Source organism: Oryctolagus cuniculus, chromosome 12 (genome assembly GCF_964237555.1).
Source record: "Oryctolagus cuniculus chromosome 12, mOryCun1.1, whole genome shotgun sequence".
Classification (NCBI taxonomy): domain Eukaryota; kingdom Metazoa; phylum Chordata; class Mammalia; order Lagomorpha; family Leporidae; genus Oryctolagus; species Oryctolagus cuniculus.
The window spans coordinates 96,969,804-96,982,255 of NC_091443.1; the positions used below are offsets into that span (position 1 = coordinate 96,969,804).

Here is a 12,452-nt window from a genome sequence, read left to right on the forward strand (position 1 = left end):
GATAGACGCAACAGCCGGAGCTGAGCGGATTTGAAGCCAGGAGCCAGGAGCAGTTCCTTCAGGACTCCCACACAGGTGCACGGGCCCAAGGACTTGGGCCCTCTTCTACTGCTTTGCCAGGGCACAGCAGAGAATTGGATCAGAAGTGGAGCTGCTGGGACTCGAACCAATGCCCATGTGGGATGCTGGTACATGCAGGCGGCTGCTTCATCCACTATACCACAGCTCCGCCCACCCCACCCTCCAACCCTCATCAACCCAGGCTGTTCCCACTTGAGATCCAGCTGTATGCTCAAACGCCTAAGAAAGCAGAGGAAGCAGCGCAAGGACTTGGGCCCCCAAAACCACACTGGAGTACTGGATAAAGTACATGGCTTCTGCTTTGGCCTGGCCCAGCCCCGGGACGTTGGAGCCACCTGGGGTAGGAACCCACACATTGAATACCTCTCTTGCACTGCCTTATCTATAACTCTGCTTTGGAAACCAATCTTTAAAAAGAAAAAAAATATCTAGTACTTACTATGAGGTATCAGAATCTTGGACAGGCTGGAATAGAGCACACAGGATTCTTGGGGTTTCTCTACGCTTCTGCTTTCTCTTCAGTGTGTGCAGTCTGTGAAAATTGACCAGATTACATGCAAATTAATTCTAGTGACCCGTACCCATTTCCCTGCACACACACGTTACAGTTCTGAACAACCCAGAGAAGAGAGGCCATGAGTCAAGGACTGTTCTCATGGACATGGCCAAGGCTACTTCCAGCCAGGGACAGAAAAACCCCCAAACAGAACCAGGGATGTGGGAAAAGTTCTTGCTCTCCCAACCCCCACCACCTGCCCACTGGGACTCCTGTCACACTCCCCATGCCTTTCCTTTCCCCTACACATGTTTCTTCCCCTCGTTTCACGCCTCCCCACAATCATGCCACCTTTTCATGCTCCCCTCTTCCTCTCTCCTCCCGCCTCCCCCTTGACTGCCTTTCTCCTTCTACTATCCCCCTCAAACCCTCACATGCACACCCCTTTCCCGCTCTCTCCACCCAAGTCCCCACCTACAACATGTCAGAAAGGCCAACACAGCAAACTCACCGCAGAGAGAGCGTTTCTGTTCTTCTGGAACAGGAACTCAGTAAGAGATGTAGTCTTCCAGAAGGAGCCGAAAAAGAGGACCGAGCCTAGATTTCCAGAAGCCCAAGGTAACTGATACACCAGACTTGGGCCCCAGCATCTCCGGATCCAGGCCTGACCCTGGGGTTCTGAGTCTCACTCAGGCTCTGCCGGCAGGGTCAAGGATAGCTCCTCATTGCTTGAACAGGCTCTCAGGGAGGAGTCGCCGCACCACAGATTTCCACCTGAGCACCTCAGGTCAGAAGGTTCGGTGCGGCCGGCGCCGCCGCTCAATAGGCTAATCCTCTGCCTGCGGCGCCTCTAGTCCTGGTCGAGGCGCTGGATTCTGTCCCGGTTGCCCCTCTTCCAGGCAAGCTCTCTGCTGTGGCCAGGGAGTGCAGTGGAGGATGGCCCAAGTGCTTGGGCCCTGCACCCCATGGGAGACCAGGAGAAGCACCTAGCTCTTGCCTTCGGATCAGCGTGGTGCGCCAGCCGCAGCTCGCCGGCCCTTGCGGCCATTGGAGGGTGAACCAACGGCAAAAGGAAGACCCTTCTCTCTGTCTCCCTCTCTCACTGTCCAATCTGCCTGTCAAATAAATAAATAAATAAATAAAATTAAAATAAAAAAAGAAGGTGCCGTGCATGTGTGTGCACTTCTGGGTTGCAGCACTGTACGCAGGTGCACTCCACATGGGCGGCTGCCATGGCACCAGGGGACGCATTTGCATGATGCCACATCAACACATTCAGCGTCCAACACCCCAGGGCCAATTATAGCCTGGCGGCTCCAGACTGTGACCAAGTGAGGCAGCGGTCGATGACCCAGGTACTCTTCTGGGGATTCACCCCCCCACACCGTGGCTATAAAGGCCAAGACTGGGACAGGCCAAAGCAGAAGCCAGGGACTTTTTATCCAATGCTGCATTCTAGGTTCAGGGACCTAAGTCCTTGGGCTGTCTCCCACTGCTTTCCCAGGTGTGCTAGAAGACAGCTGTATCCCACAGGGAATGGCTTCCAGGAGGGGCCGGCACTGTGGGGTAGCAGGAAAAGCCACCACCCACAGTGCCGACATCCCATGTGGGTGCCAGTTTGAAAACCAGCTGCTCCAGTTTCAATGCAGCTGTGTGGTCACGGAAGGCAGTAGAAGATGGCCCAAGACCTTGTGCCTCTGTATCCTTTCAGGAGACCCCAGCAAGGCTCCTGGCCCCAAGCCCCTGGCTCCTGCCTCAGGATCCGATAAGCTCTGTCCATTGTAGCCAACTGCGGAGTGGACCAGCAGATGGCAGGCCTCTCTCTCTCTCTCTCTCTCTGTAAATCCTAATTACAAATAAATAAAAATATCTTTAAAAAGGCAATTTTTTCAAAAAGGAAAACATGCCTATAAATAAAATAATACCTCAAGGGCATCAACAATTTTATTTAGAATTTGATATTATATGCATTACCTACCCTATTAACACAGAATTTGAAAAAGAGTTTAACTCCATCTTAGAAAAGACTTTGGTACCCATTCATCTCTTCATCCTTACAAACATTCTGTATGGTATTATCTCTGACTTGTGCATGAGGAAATCTTTGTAATATATTTTTTCAGACACTTATGTACACACTTGCAAAAGGACTTGAAACACCTGTGATCTACAGAGTTCTCCATGGAACACAGATCTGCATTTAAAACATGGGTTATGTTAGAAGTAGGCCAAATCATGTCTTCCACAAAGCAAGATTGAATACAGAAAGGTATCATCTGAGGTCACTGTTGTCATTTTCTACGTGCACGTGATCATGTTGGCATATTTTTCTCTCATTTCTCAATATTAGATACAAATTGGAAGGGAGTTAAGTCCAACTATCCCTATCTGCAGATGACATGATTCTATATATAGGAGATCCAAAAGACTCCACTAAGAAACTATTGAAACTCAGAGTAGAATGTGGTAAAGTGGCAGGATAGAATATCAGCAGCCTATTTGTATACACAAACAATGTCATGGCTGAGAAAGGACTTCAAAGACCAATCCCATTCACAGAGCTACAAAGAAAATATAATCGTTTGGATAAATAAAACCAAGGATGTTCAATATCTGGGGATCACAACAGATTAAAGAAAGGGATAGAAGAGGACACCAAAAAAACAAATTGAGAAGCTTCTGCCCTGCAAGACTAAAGAGGCAACTAACGGAATGGGAGAAATTATCTGCAAAGTATGCAACTGATAAAGGATAAACTACCGGAAACTTTCAAGAAACTCAACAACAGCAAAACAAACCACCCACTCAAGAAATGGGCAAGGGACTTCAACAGGCTAAATATTTCAAGAAAGGAAATCTAAATTGCCAACAAACACATGCAGAAATGCTCAGGATCACTAGCCATCAGGGAAATGCAAATCAATACTACAACAGCCTTGAGGATATGGTGGGAAAAGGCACCCACATCCACAGCTGGTGGGAATGTAAACTGGTATCGCCACTGTGGAAGACAGTAGGGAGATAAGTAAGAAATCTGAATATAGGCCGGCGCCGCGGCTCACTAGGCTAATCCTCCGCCTTGCGGCACCGGCACACCGGGTTCTAGTCCCGGTCGGGGCGCCAGATTCTGTCCCGGCTGCCCCTCTTCCAGGCCAGCTCTCTGCTGTAGCCAGGGAGTGCAGTGGAGGATGGCCCAAGTCCTTGGACCCTGCACCCCATGGGAGACCAGGAGAAGCACCTGGCTTCTGCCATCGGATCAGCGCGGTGCGCTGGCCGCAGCGCGCCGGCCACGGCGGCCATTGGAGGGTGAACCAATGGCAAAAGGAAGACCTTTCTCTCTGTCTCTCTCTCTCACTGTCCACTCTGCCTGTCAAAAAATAAAAAAAAATAAAATAAAAAAGAATCTGAATATAGACGTACCATAGGAGCCAGCCATTCCACCCCTGTGTATATACCCAAGGGAAATGAAAACAACATACGAACAAAGAGTTATTGCTGCCCCCATATTTACTAAGCTCAATTCATAATAGCAAAGATATGCAATTGTGGGGAGCAGCTCGGACTCGACTGAGTTACTGGAATTAAGACTTATTCTATGCATCTGCTCTCCCACAATATGGCGCTGGGAGAGAAGAAAACAGCTTTTACACAGCTGCCTCCAGTTCAACCAATAAACTGTAGGACTTGCTCCTGATTGGAGGAGAGCAGCGTACTCGGCATGTGGGCAGCTGAGTTAGGATTGGCGGAGGAGGACTATAAAGGAGGAGAGAGATGGCATGCACCAGGAACATCTAAGGGGAACATCTAAGGGGAACACCTGTGCAGCCCCCGAGAGAGCCGGCCGGCGGTGTGCCACTCCCCTGCGGAAGTGGGGAATGTGGCCAGGGGGAACTGCCCTTCCACGGAGGTGGAAGGGATAGTAGCCAACCCGGGAAGAACCAGCAGCAAACCCGGGGAGGGCCGAGCAGACAAAAGAACAGCGCAGGGTCCTGTGTCGTTCCTCCACGAAGAGGGGGAGCGACATGCAATCAGCCAAAATGCCCATCACCTCAAGACAGAATAAAGACATTATGGGCTATGTACACCATACATGCATATACAGCCTACATAGCCTGGCTACTGTGCACCCTACTGCAGTAAGCATAGGCCTGTGAAAACCTCTCTGTCTACAAAATGGTTTCATTTCCTTCAGTATGTTCCTAGGAGTGGGTACAAAACAGTTTTCCAGGTTGACAGGACTAATTTCACATGAGAAATTGCACTACTATACAGGTATATATTACAGAATACAGACATCGGACCCATAAACCCAATTTTACCTTAAAGCACCAGAACAGCAAAGTAAATCTTAAGAAACTGGAAGGGGAAAAAAGATTGAAACGGCAGTGAATCCAACGGCATAGAAAATATCACAACAGACATTCAGTGAGACCAAACTACAGTGCTTGAAAACTCAGTCACCTGACAAAACGTGTATACACAGGAAGCAGGGGAAAAAAGGAGAACAGACTCAAGTGGCTTGACAACAGAAATGAAAGAGGGGCCGGCGCCGCGGCTCACTAGGCTAATCCTCCGCCTAGCAGCGCCGGCACACCGGGTTCTAGTCTCGGTCGGGGCGCCGGATTCTATACCGGTTGCCCCTCTTCCAGGCCAGCTCTCTGCTGTGGCCAGGGAGTGCAGTGGAGGATGGCCCAAGTGCTTGGGCCCTGCACCCCATGGGAGACCAGGAAAAGCACCTGGCTCCTGGCTCCTGCCATCGGATCAGCGCGGAGCGCCGGCCGCGGCGGCCATTCGAGGGTGAACCAACGGCAAAGGAAGACCTTTCTCTCTCTCTCTCTCACTGTCCACTCTGCCTGTCGAAAGAAAGAAAAGAAAAGAAAAGAAAGAAAGAAAGAAAGAAAGAAAGAAAGAAAGAAAGAAAGAAAGAAAGAAAGAAGACATCGCTACCAAACTTGCCAAAATAATACTCCAAAACCACTAGGGAAAAACCAAGGCACAAGGATTTGGTCAACCTAGATAGAGTGGACTGAGTCTCAGAAAGACACAAACCACTAAAACTGAATACAGTGAACCAAGAATCTCTGAAGACACTTCTAATTTGAAAAGAGACCGTAGTAGCAGAGATACCGAAACAAACAAACAAAAAATGAAGAAAAGTCCAGGACCAGATGGCTCCACCGGTGAGAACTCCCATGGAAAAGATAATTAAAATGCGTGATTCGCAAACCCTTCCAACAAGGAGATGGAGAGGAAAAGCCTTCCATTTCATTCCATCAGACCAGCCTTATCCCAACATCCAAAACAAGCACATCACAAAGAAAATGGCACACACATACATACCCATCAGGAATGGGCCACATGCCTCAACTAAACATTACCAGACGCCAAGCAGAAGCACAACCACTGACAGTTACTCCGGAAATGCAAGGGTGGCTACCATACAAAATCAGTAGATCACAAAACAGAACACACATGGGGAAAGCCCACAGAGTATCCCGATAGACACAGAAAACCCAGTTCACAAAAACGTCCATGCCGTTTGCCATACTAAAACACAAGTCATCACATTAGGAACACAAGGTACACATCGGCCTGACCAGACTCTTTCATGAAAAGCCCACAGAGCGCTAACATCACACCCAACGCGAGGAACCCGAAACTGTCCTCCTAGACCAGGACACAGACACGCACTTTGGCTCTCGTTCCTCCCATCAACAGTCTCTGAGGTCTAGAGCAGGGCGGCTGGGCCCTCAAAAAGCAAACACACGGGAACGCGGGGCCGTTCCGGGAGGAGACCGAGCCACCTCTGCTCTCGCACAGCTGCTCGCACCCTGGGGACCCTTCCAGACGGTACGCACAGCACGACCGCGACTCCACCCGCGCCTTCGCGACCCAAGAGGCGCAGGCAGGCTGGCGGCCAAGACCCCCAGCGGGAAAACGCAACAGCCGCGCGTCACTCACCTCCAAGGGGGGTCCGGTCTGCTGGTGGGACAGAGGTCCGCGAAGGACGTCGTTTCCGGTTGGGGCCGAAGAGGAGAAATGCGCCTGGGAAACGGCGCGACAGCCTCGGACACGCAGCCTCTCCTCATCCCGGCCTGACCCTGGGGCCGCTGAGTCTCCCTGAGGCTCCACCAGCAGCGACGAGGACGGCTCCTCTCCTCAAGGCTTGTGCAGGCTCTGCGGCAGGAGCAGACGCGTGGCGCTAACTCCCAGCAGAGCACCGCCTGCCAGTAGGGACCAGGCGTGCGGGTGCACTTCCGGGTCGCAGTGCCAGGCGCAGGCGCATTCCCCACTGGATGTCACCATGGCACCCTAAGACGCAGCTGCACACTGCTGCATCCAGCGTCTGAAGCCCCAGGGCCGCTTCCAGTCCCGCCTCTCCAGGCTGTGACCACGCACGCAGACGCTGATGGCCCAGGTTCTCTGGACCCCACCTCCCTGCCTCATGGGAGTCCTCAATGGACCTCCTGCCTCTTGCCTCCTGCCTCCTGTTTCCTGGCATCTGCCTGGCCCTGTGCTGGCCCTTCGTTGAAGCCGCTTGGGGAGAGAAGCAGTGCATGGGACATCGCCAGCACTCTCTTTCTCTCTCTCTCTCTCAGTGATCGTCCATCTGGGGGTTCACCCCCGAGGTGGCTACAAAGGCCGGGACTGGGACAGAAGCCAGGGACTTTAGCCACCGCTCCATTCTGGGTTCAGGGGCCCAAGTCCATGGGGTGTCTCACTCTGCTTTCCCAGGCGTCTTAGCAGACAGCTGAATCCCATGACAAACGGCTTCCAGGGGGAGTGTTGGCACTGTGAGGTAGCAGGTAAAGCACCGCCACAGTGCTGGCATCCCATACGGGCGCCGGTTCGAGTACGGCTGCTCTACTCACCCCCGATGCAGCTCTCTGCTGTGGTCTGGGAAGGCAGCGGAAGACGCCCCAAGTCCTTGTGCCTCTGCACCCATGAGCAGATCACAGCGAGGATCCTGGTTCCTGTCTCCTGGCTTCAGATACTCTCAGCTACGTCCATTGCAGCCAATTGGATAGTGGACCAGCAGATGGAAGACTTCTCTCTCTTACTCTCTGTTTCGCTCTCACTCTCTCTCTCCGTCCCTCCCTCTCATCCCCTATGTGTGTAACTCTCAATGTCAAATCAATAAGATCTTCAAGAAAAGTAAAGAAATTAAAAAGGAAGAAATAGCTATAAATAAAATACCACATCAAGGCCAACTACTAGAGTTTTTTGTGATTTTGGTATTATATGCATTACCTACCCTATTAACCCAGAATTTGAAAAAGAGTTTAACTCGGTCTTACAGCAGATTTTGGTACCCAGTCATTCTCTTCTTCCTTACCAACATCCTGTGGGGCACTATCTCTGACTTGTGCATGAGGAAATCTTTGGGATTTACTTATCAGACACTTACGTACCCACTCACACAAAGACTTGAAACAACTGCAATCTACAGAGTTCTCCACGGAACACGCATCTGCTTCCTAGTCCGCGCCCTCCACAGTCTAGCCCTGCCTTTAAAGTATGGAACATGTTGGAAATATACCAAATCATGTCTTCCACAAAGCAAGACAGAATACCGAAAGGTAGTGTTTGAGGTCCCCTGGCTTTTTTAAAAATTTTTTTGAGTGGGCAGTGAGAGAGATTGAGATAGAGACAAAGGTCTTCCTTTTCCGTTGGTTCACTGTGCCGATCTGAAGCCAGGAGCCAGGTGCTTCCCCTGGTCTCCCATGCGGGTGCAGGACCCAAGGACTTGGGCCACCCTCCACTGAACTCCTGGGCCACAGCAGAGAGCTGGACTGGAAGAGGTGCAACCAGGACAGAATCCGGCGCCCTGACCAGGACAAGAACCTGGTGTGCCGGTGACGCAGGCGGAGGGTTAGTTTAGTGAGCCGCGGTGCAGGCTGGTCCCCTGGCTTTTAATGGGAGCCTAATTCACTATCTCCTCTGTTCAATTTTCTGTCATTTCCTCCTGAATTTCCTGTTTTGAGTCAAGGGTGCTAACCATCTTCTTAGTCTTGGAAGTGTCCTGAGTGTGTGCTATGAGCCAGGCCCTGAGGGAGGCTAAAGATACAGAAAGGAATAAACCGTGGCCTCTGCTCTTGAAATGCTTGGTCCAGTAGAGGAGGGAGTTATTCCAGTAGATCACTCAGAAGCCAACAGTTGAATGTCCTTTTTAGGGAAAGTTGGGTTCTGGCAGGGTGGGTAGGAGTTAACCAGGAGAGGAGGGGGCAGGAGGCCTAGACAGAGGGAAAAGCATGGTGCTTTGAGAAGTGACAAGTATTTTTAATGGCTGAAACTTGCAGGAGAGTGAAGAAAGATGAGGCTGGGAAACTGTGGACAGCAGCATCTATCAACGAGTGATGGATTATTAACAGGAACCTATCTGCATTTCAAGTAAGAAAATCAAGTGTCTATAGGAGAATGGATGGAGTGAAAGGTGGGAGGGCATTTAAAGGACTACTGTAAAAGCCTAAATGAGAAGCAACTAGGGTCTTACCAAGGGTGGAGGGAGGACTGAGTGGAAGGAAGAGACTTGAATGATGACGGTGTTTGTAAACCAGAACAAAACACAGAGGCCTGCCTCTAGGTGACTTATTTCAATACAATGACACAAGGACTACTTTATTCAAGGGGGAAAAAAACCACACTTCCTGCTCATTCTGAAAGCATTTCAAATTTCTGAGCATACTTATATCTGAAAATGATTTTGCCCTTACATATGCAGTCTGCACTAGGTTCACTTGCATGCATTTCATACCGCAGCAGAAGTATGCTCCTAGGCACTTAAACCTGCTTAATCACCAGCTGACTGCACTCCTTCAGCAAACATTTACTGAGCATGTACTATCTGCCAAGCACTGGCAGCTACAGAGGGCAGGAAGGTGAAACAACACACCCTTTGCAACGAGGGAGTTTGAGGTTGGCACAGAAAATGGACTCCCAGGCAGGGTCTCATTAGCCAATGTGGTTGGCATGGCCTGGATGCGCACAGTGATTTTCACACCTGCAGGGGACAGGAAAGAAGAGCTATGCCCCAGGAAGACACTGCATTTGGTGTTTCTAAGGGGCTGCCAATCACAAACCCATTTTAGTGGAGAATGCAGACGGCACATGCTGAACTATGTGCTGTATGAGTTCAAGGAGCTCTGCCCTCTTGATCTCTGCTGAAACCCCAGTGTCTGTCTGGCATAGCATCCCTCATCTGGTGGGTACCCACTGAGATTCTTCCAGGGGATGAATGGATAAGGACTGAGACATGGGCAGTTTGTTTGGGTTAGTCAGGATTTTGCAATAGTTTCTCCTATCAATTGTGTGAATACATTGCTTCCTGACACAATGGCAGATGTGAGTTAATGTATCATTTGGTGCACTCTGAGACTCCCAGCTTTGACGCCCATGGGCCAGCACTAACTGCCCCTCCTGCTCTTGAGCATTGCAGACCTGAGCTTCCCCGGTCCCACTGCTGTTATTCAGATGGGGCAGCAACAGGACAGAGCTGGCAGGAAGGGCAGCCTCCCACACTTCCTCTGCAGAATCTTCAAATAGGATCAGTCATGTTGAAAAATGGCCCCAGGCCACTGCTGCCTAATGGGCCATGATGGATGAGCATAAATTTTCCAGAAAGCAGCTCAGAGATAAGATGCAATGGGCTGCTTTTTGTTCTCCAGAAAGCATGGCATTTCCACTGAAAAAAATTAGGTTGAGTCCACAGTGGATGATGAGCAGGTGAGCAACCCTGTGAAAAGTGGCCAATCAACCCCTCCTTTTCTAGCCACAACATAACCAAGGGAAGGTGAAGGAACTTAGAATGTTTTCTTATTTTTTGAAGAGGCTGAGGGAGCTCCCCTCTAACAGCCTGCAAACACCCCCTGTGACTACAGGTGCAGCTGCGGCCTTCAGGGCTGACCACATTTCTTTCCTGACTCAGGGATTGGCTTCCTCCTGCTTCTGACACAGCGTCCTGACAGGGGCCCAGAGAGTACCTGTGAGCTCCCATTGAATCAGCCTCTCACTAGCTGGAGGACTTTCCTGTGTCCCCGAGGAAGCAGGGGGCTTCTTCTAGGGTACAGGAAGAGCAAAACATGCTCTAAGATGAGACTCAGGTACTGAGTAGAAGATCTGGTTCCAGTACATAGCCAGTCTCTCTGGTCCTCAGCTTCCCTGTCTGGAAGAAATGGAAGATCCGGGAATAATCCCGGGATTCTTGCTCCCACCTTGACTTTGTGCTAAAAAGCTCACCAAGCAGCTTCTAACTCATGAACATCTCATCGACCCTCACTGGCTGTGACTGAAACAGGCTAGGAGAAGTGCTGGCAGAGGACACAGGGCTGCCAGGCCCCTACAGAAGCAGACTCATGGCCACTGGATGGGCTGGAGGGACAAGGGCACAACTGTGCCTTCCCAACTCCAGGGCAGCCATGGGGCCTGGGGAGTGAGTAAATGGATTAGTCCAACATGGGCGCACTCAAAACCTGTGTATTGAACGCCTACTGAACATCAGCCCTCCTGGAATCCATTCTGATGACCCTGTGAGGTAGAATCTATCATTGCCCCATTGTAACAGAAGAGGAACATGAGGCTTGGAAACTCATTCTTCCACGAACATCTCCCCCAGCTACCAAACTCTTAACCACTGGGAAATGTGGTGTGTTCCTCAGTTTCATGCCAGAAGTTCAAGGACAGAAACAATCAAGAAAGGAAAGCTACTTAAGTGCCCCCAAGGTGGAAGAGAACTTGGCGCTGTCACGGAACTGAGAGGCCAGCATGGATGGGGCAGAAGAGTACGCTGCATAAGGTCAGATTCACATAGGTCCCAGGAGGACACTCCTGCTGGTGCCTTGGGACTCATTCTGCCCCAACAGCCTCACTGCTCTGCTCCCAAGGACTCACTCCCCGATTATGCAACATAGCACCAGCATGCTGTGTCACCAGGGGCAAGTCACTCAGCCTCTCTGAGCCCCAACTTCTGCATGTGAAAATGAGAATAACTTGTATGGAGCAAAAGCCCCACTGTAAAAAAGTGACTGCCTGTGACATTCACCAAGGTGGAACCCAGAGAGGTAGACCTGCCCTTCATTTCCAAAATGAATTCCAAGACGACCATGTCATGGGGAGGTGGGAGGGTTCACAAAGACAAATAACAAGTCAGAGGAAACAGTGGCTGTAACTCAGTGAAAGGAAGCACTAAAGTAACACGGTGATGCAGCAGGTTTTCTTCTCTCCCTCTCTCTCAAATAAACAAAATATTTAAAAACTGTTCAAGATCATGCACAATTTCCACAAACTTGTTAAAGTTCTGCACATGCTGAAAATTTAAGTACAAAAACATGTCCATGGATCTGGATGAATACCAAATGCCTCCCCGTGTTTCCCTCCAGGGATCAGGGGAAGAAAGTGGGACTGTGGTCTGAACAGTACTTCTACATTATCATGAGTGTTTTACTGCCTTTAAAATGTTGAAACAAATGTGGCGTGTCAGTCTTCCTTCTCCATGGTGAGTACTGGGTTGGGCATTTCATCAGATTCTGCACTCCTGTTTTTTTTTTTTTCTTCTTTTTGTCGATATTGAACAGAAGAATTCTTGTTATCTGACTGTGTCTCTAGACATGCTTCCCCCATCTTCAGGTCAGTGTAAGGTCTCTAAGGACTGAAGTTATTCCCTAACACCTCTGGACATGCCAGGGGCTTGCACCAGGACTGTGCATGCAGGGATGGAGGGTGGAGGGTGGAAACCCAGAGACCCCCTACAAGCTTCGTTCTTGACAGGCTTCTTTGGGCTTGCTCTAGCATGTGCCCCACATCCTCCTGGGGTGAGTGTGGGAACACTGGGCTTGTCGGGGTTGAGGGGTTTAACAAAGATTCCTGTGCCCTTTCCCAA

At 50.3% G+C, this 12,452-nt stretch overlaps 1 protein-coding gene and 1 long non-coding RNA gene across 5 annotated transcripts in view; one reads left to right on the top strand and one right to left on the bottom strand.

Annotated features, from left to right (window-relative positions):
- Positions 1-12,452, bottom strand: part of LOC103346435 (neuroblastoma breakpoint family member 4) — a 1,612,367-nt gene that overhangs the window by 1,454,294 nt on the left and 145,621 nt on the right. Inside the window, exons 9-10 of the long non-coding RNA XR_011380966.1 lie at positions 1,089-1,692; positions 521-613 (exon numbers count right to left, since the gene is read on the bottom strand). This is a non-coding gene — a long non-coding RNA (neuroblastoma breakpoint family member 4). The remainder of the gene's footprint in view (positions 1-520; positions 614-1,088; positions 1,693-12,452) is intronic.
- Positions 1-12,452, top strand: part of LOC103345879 (protein sidekick-1) — a 694,014-nt gene that overhangs the window by 135,072 nt on the left and 546,490 nt on the right. The window lies entirely within an intron of this gene.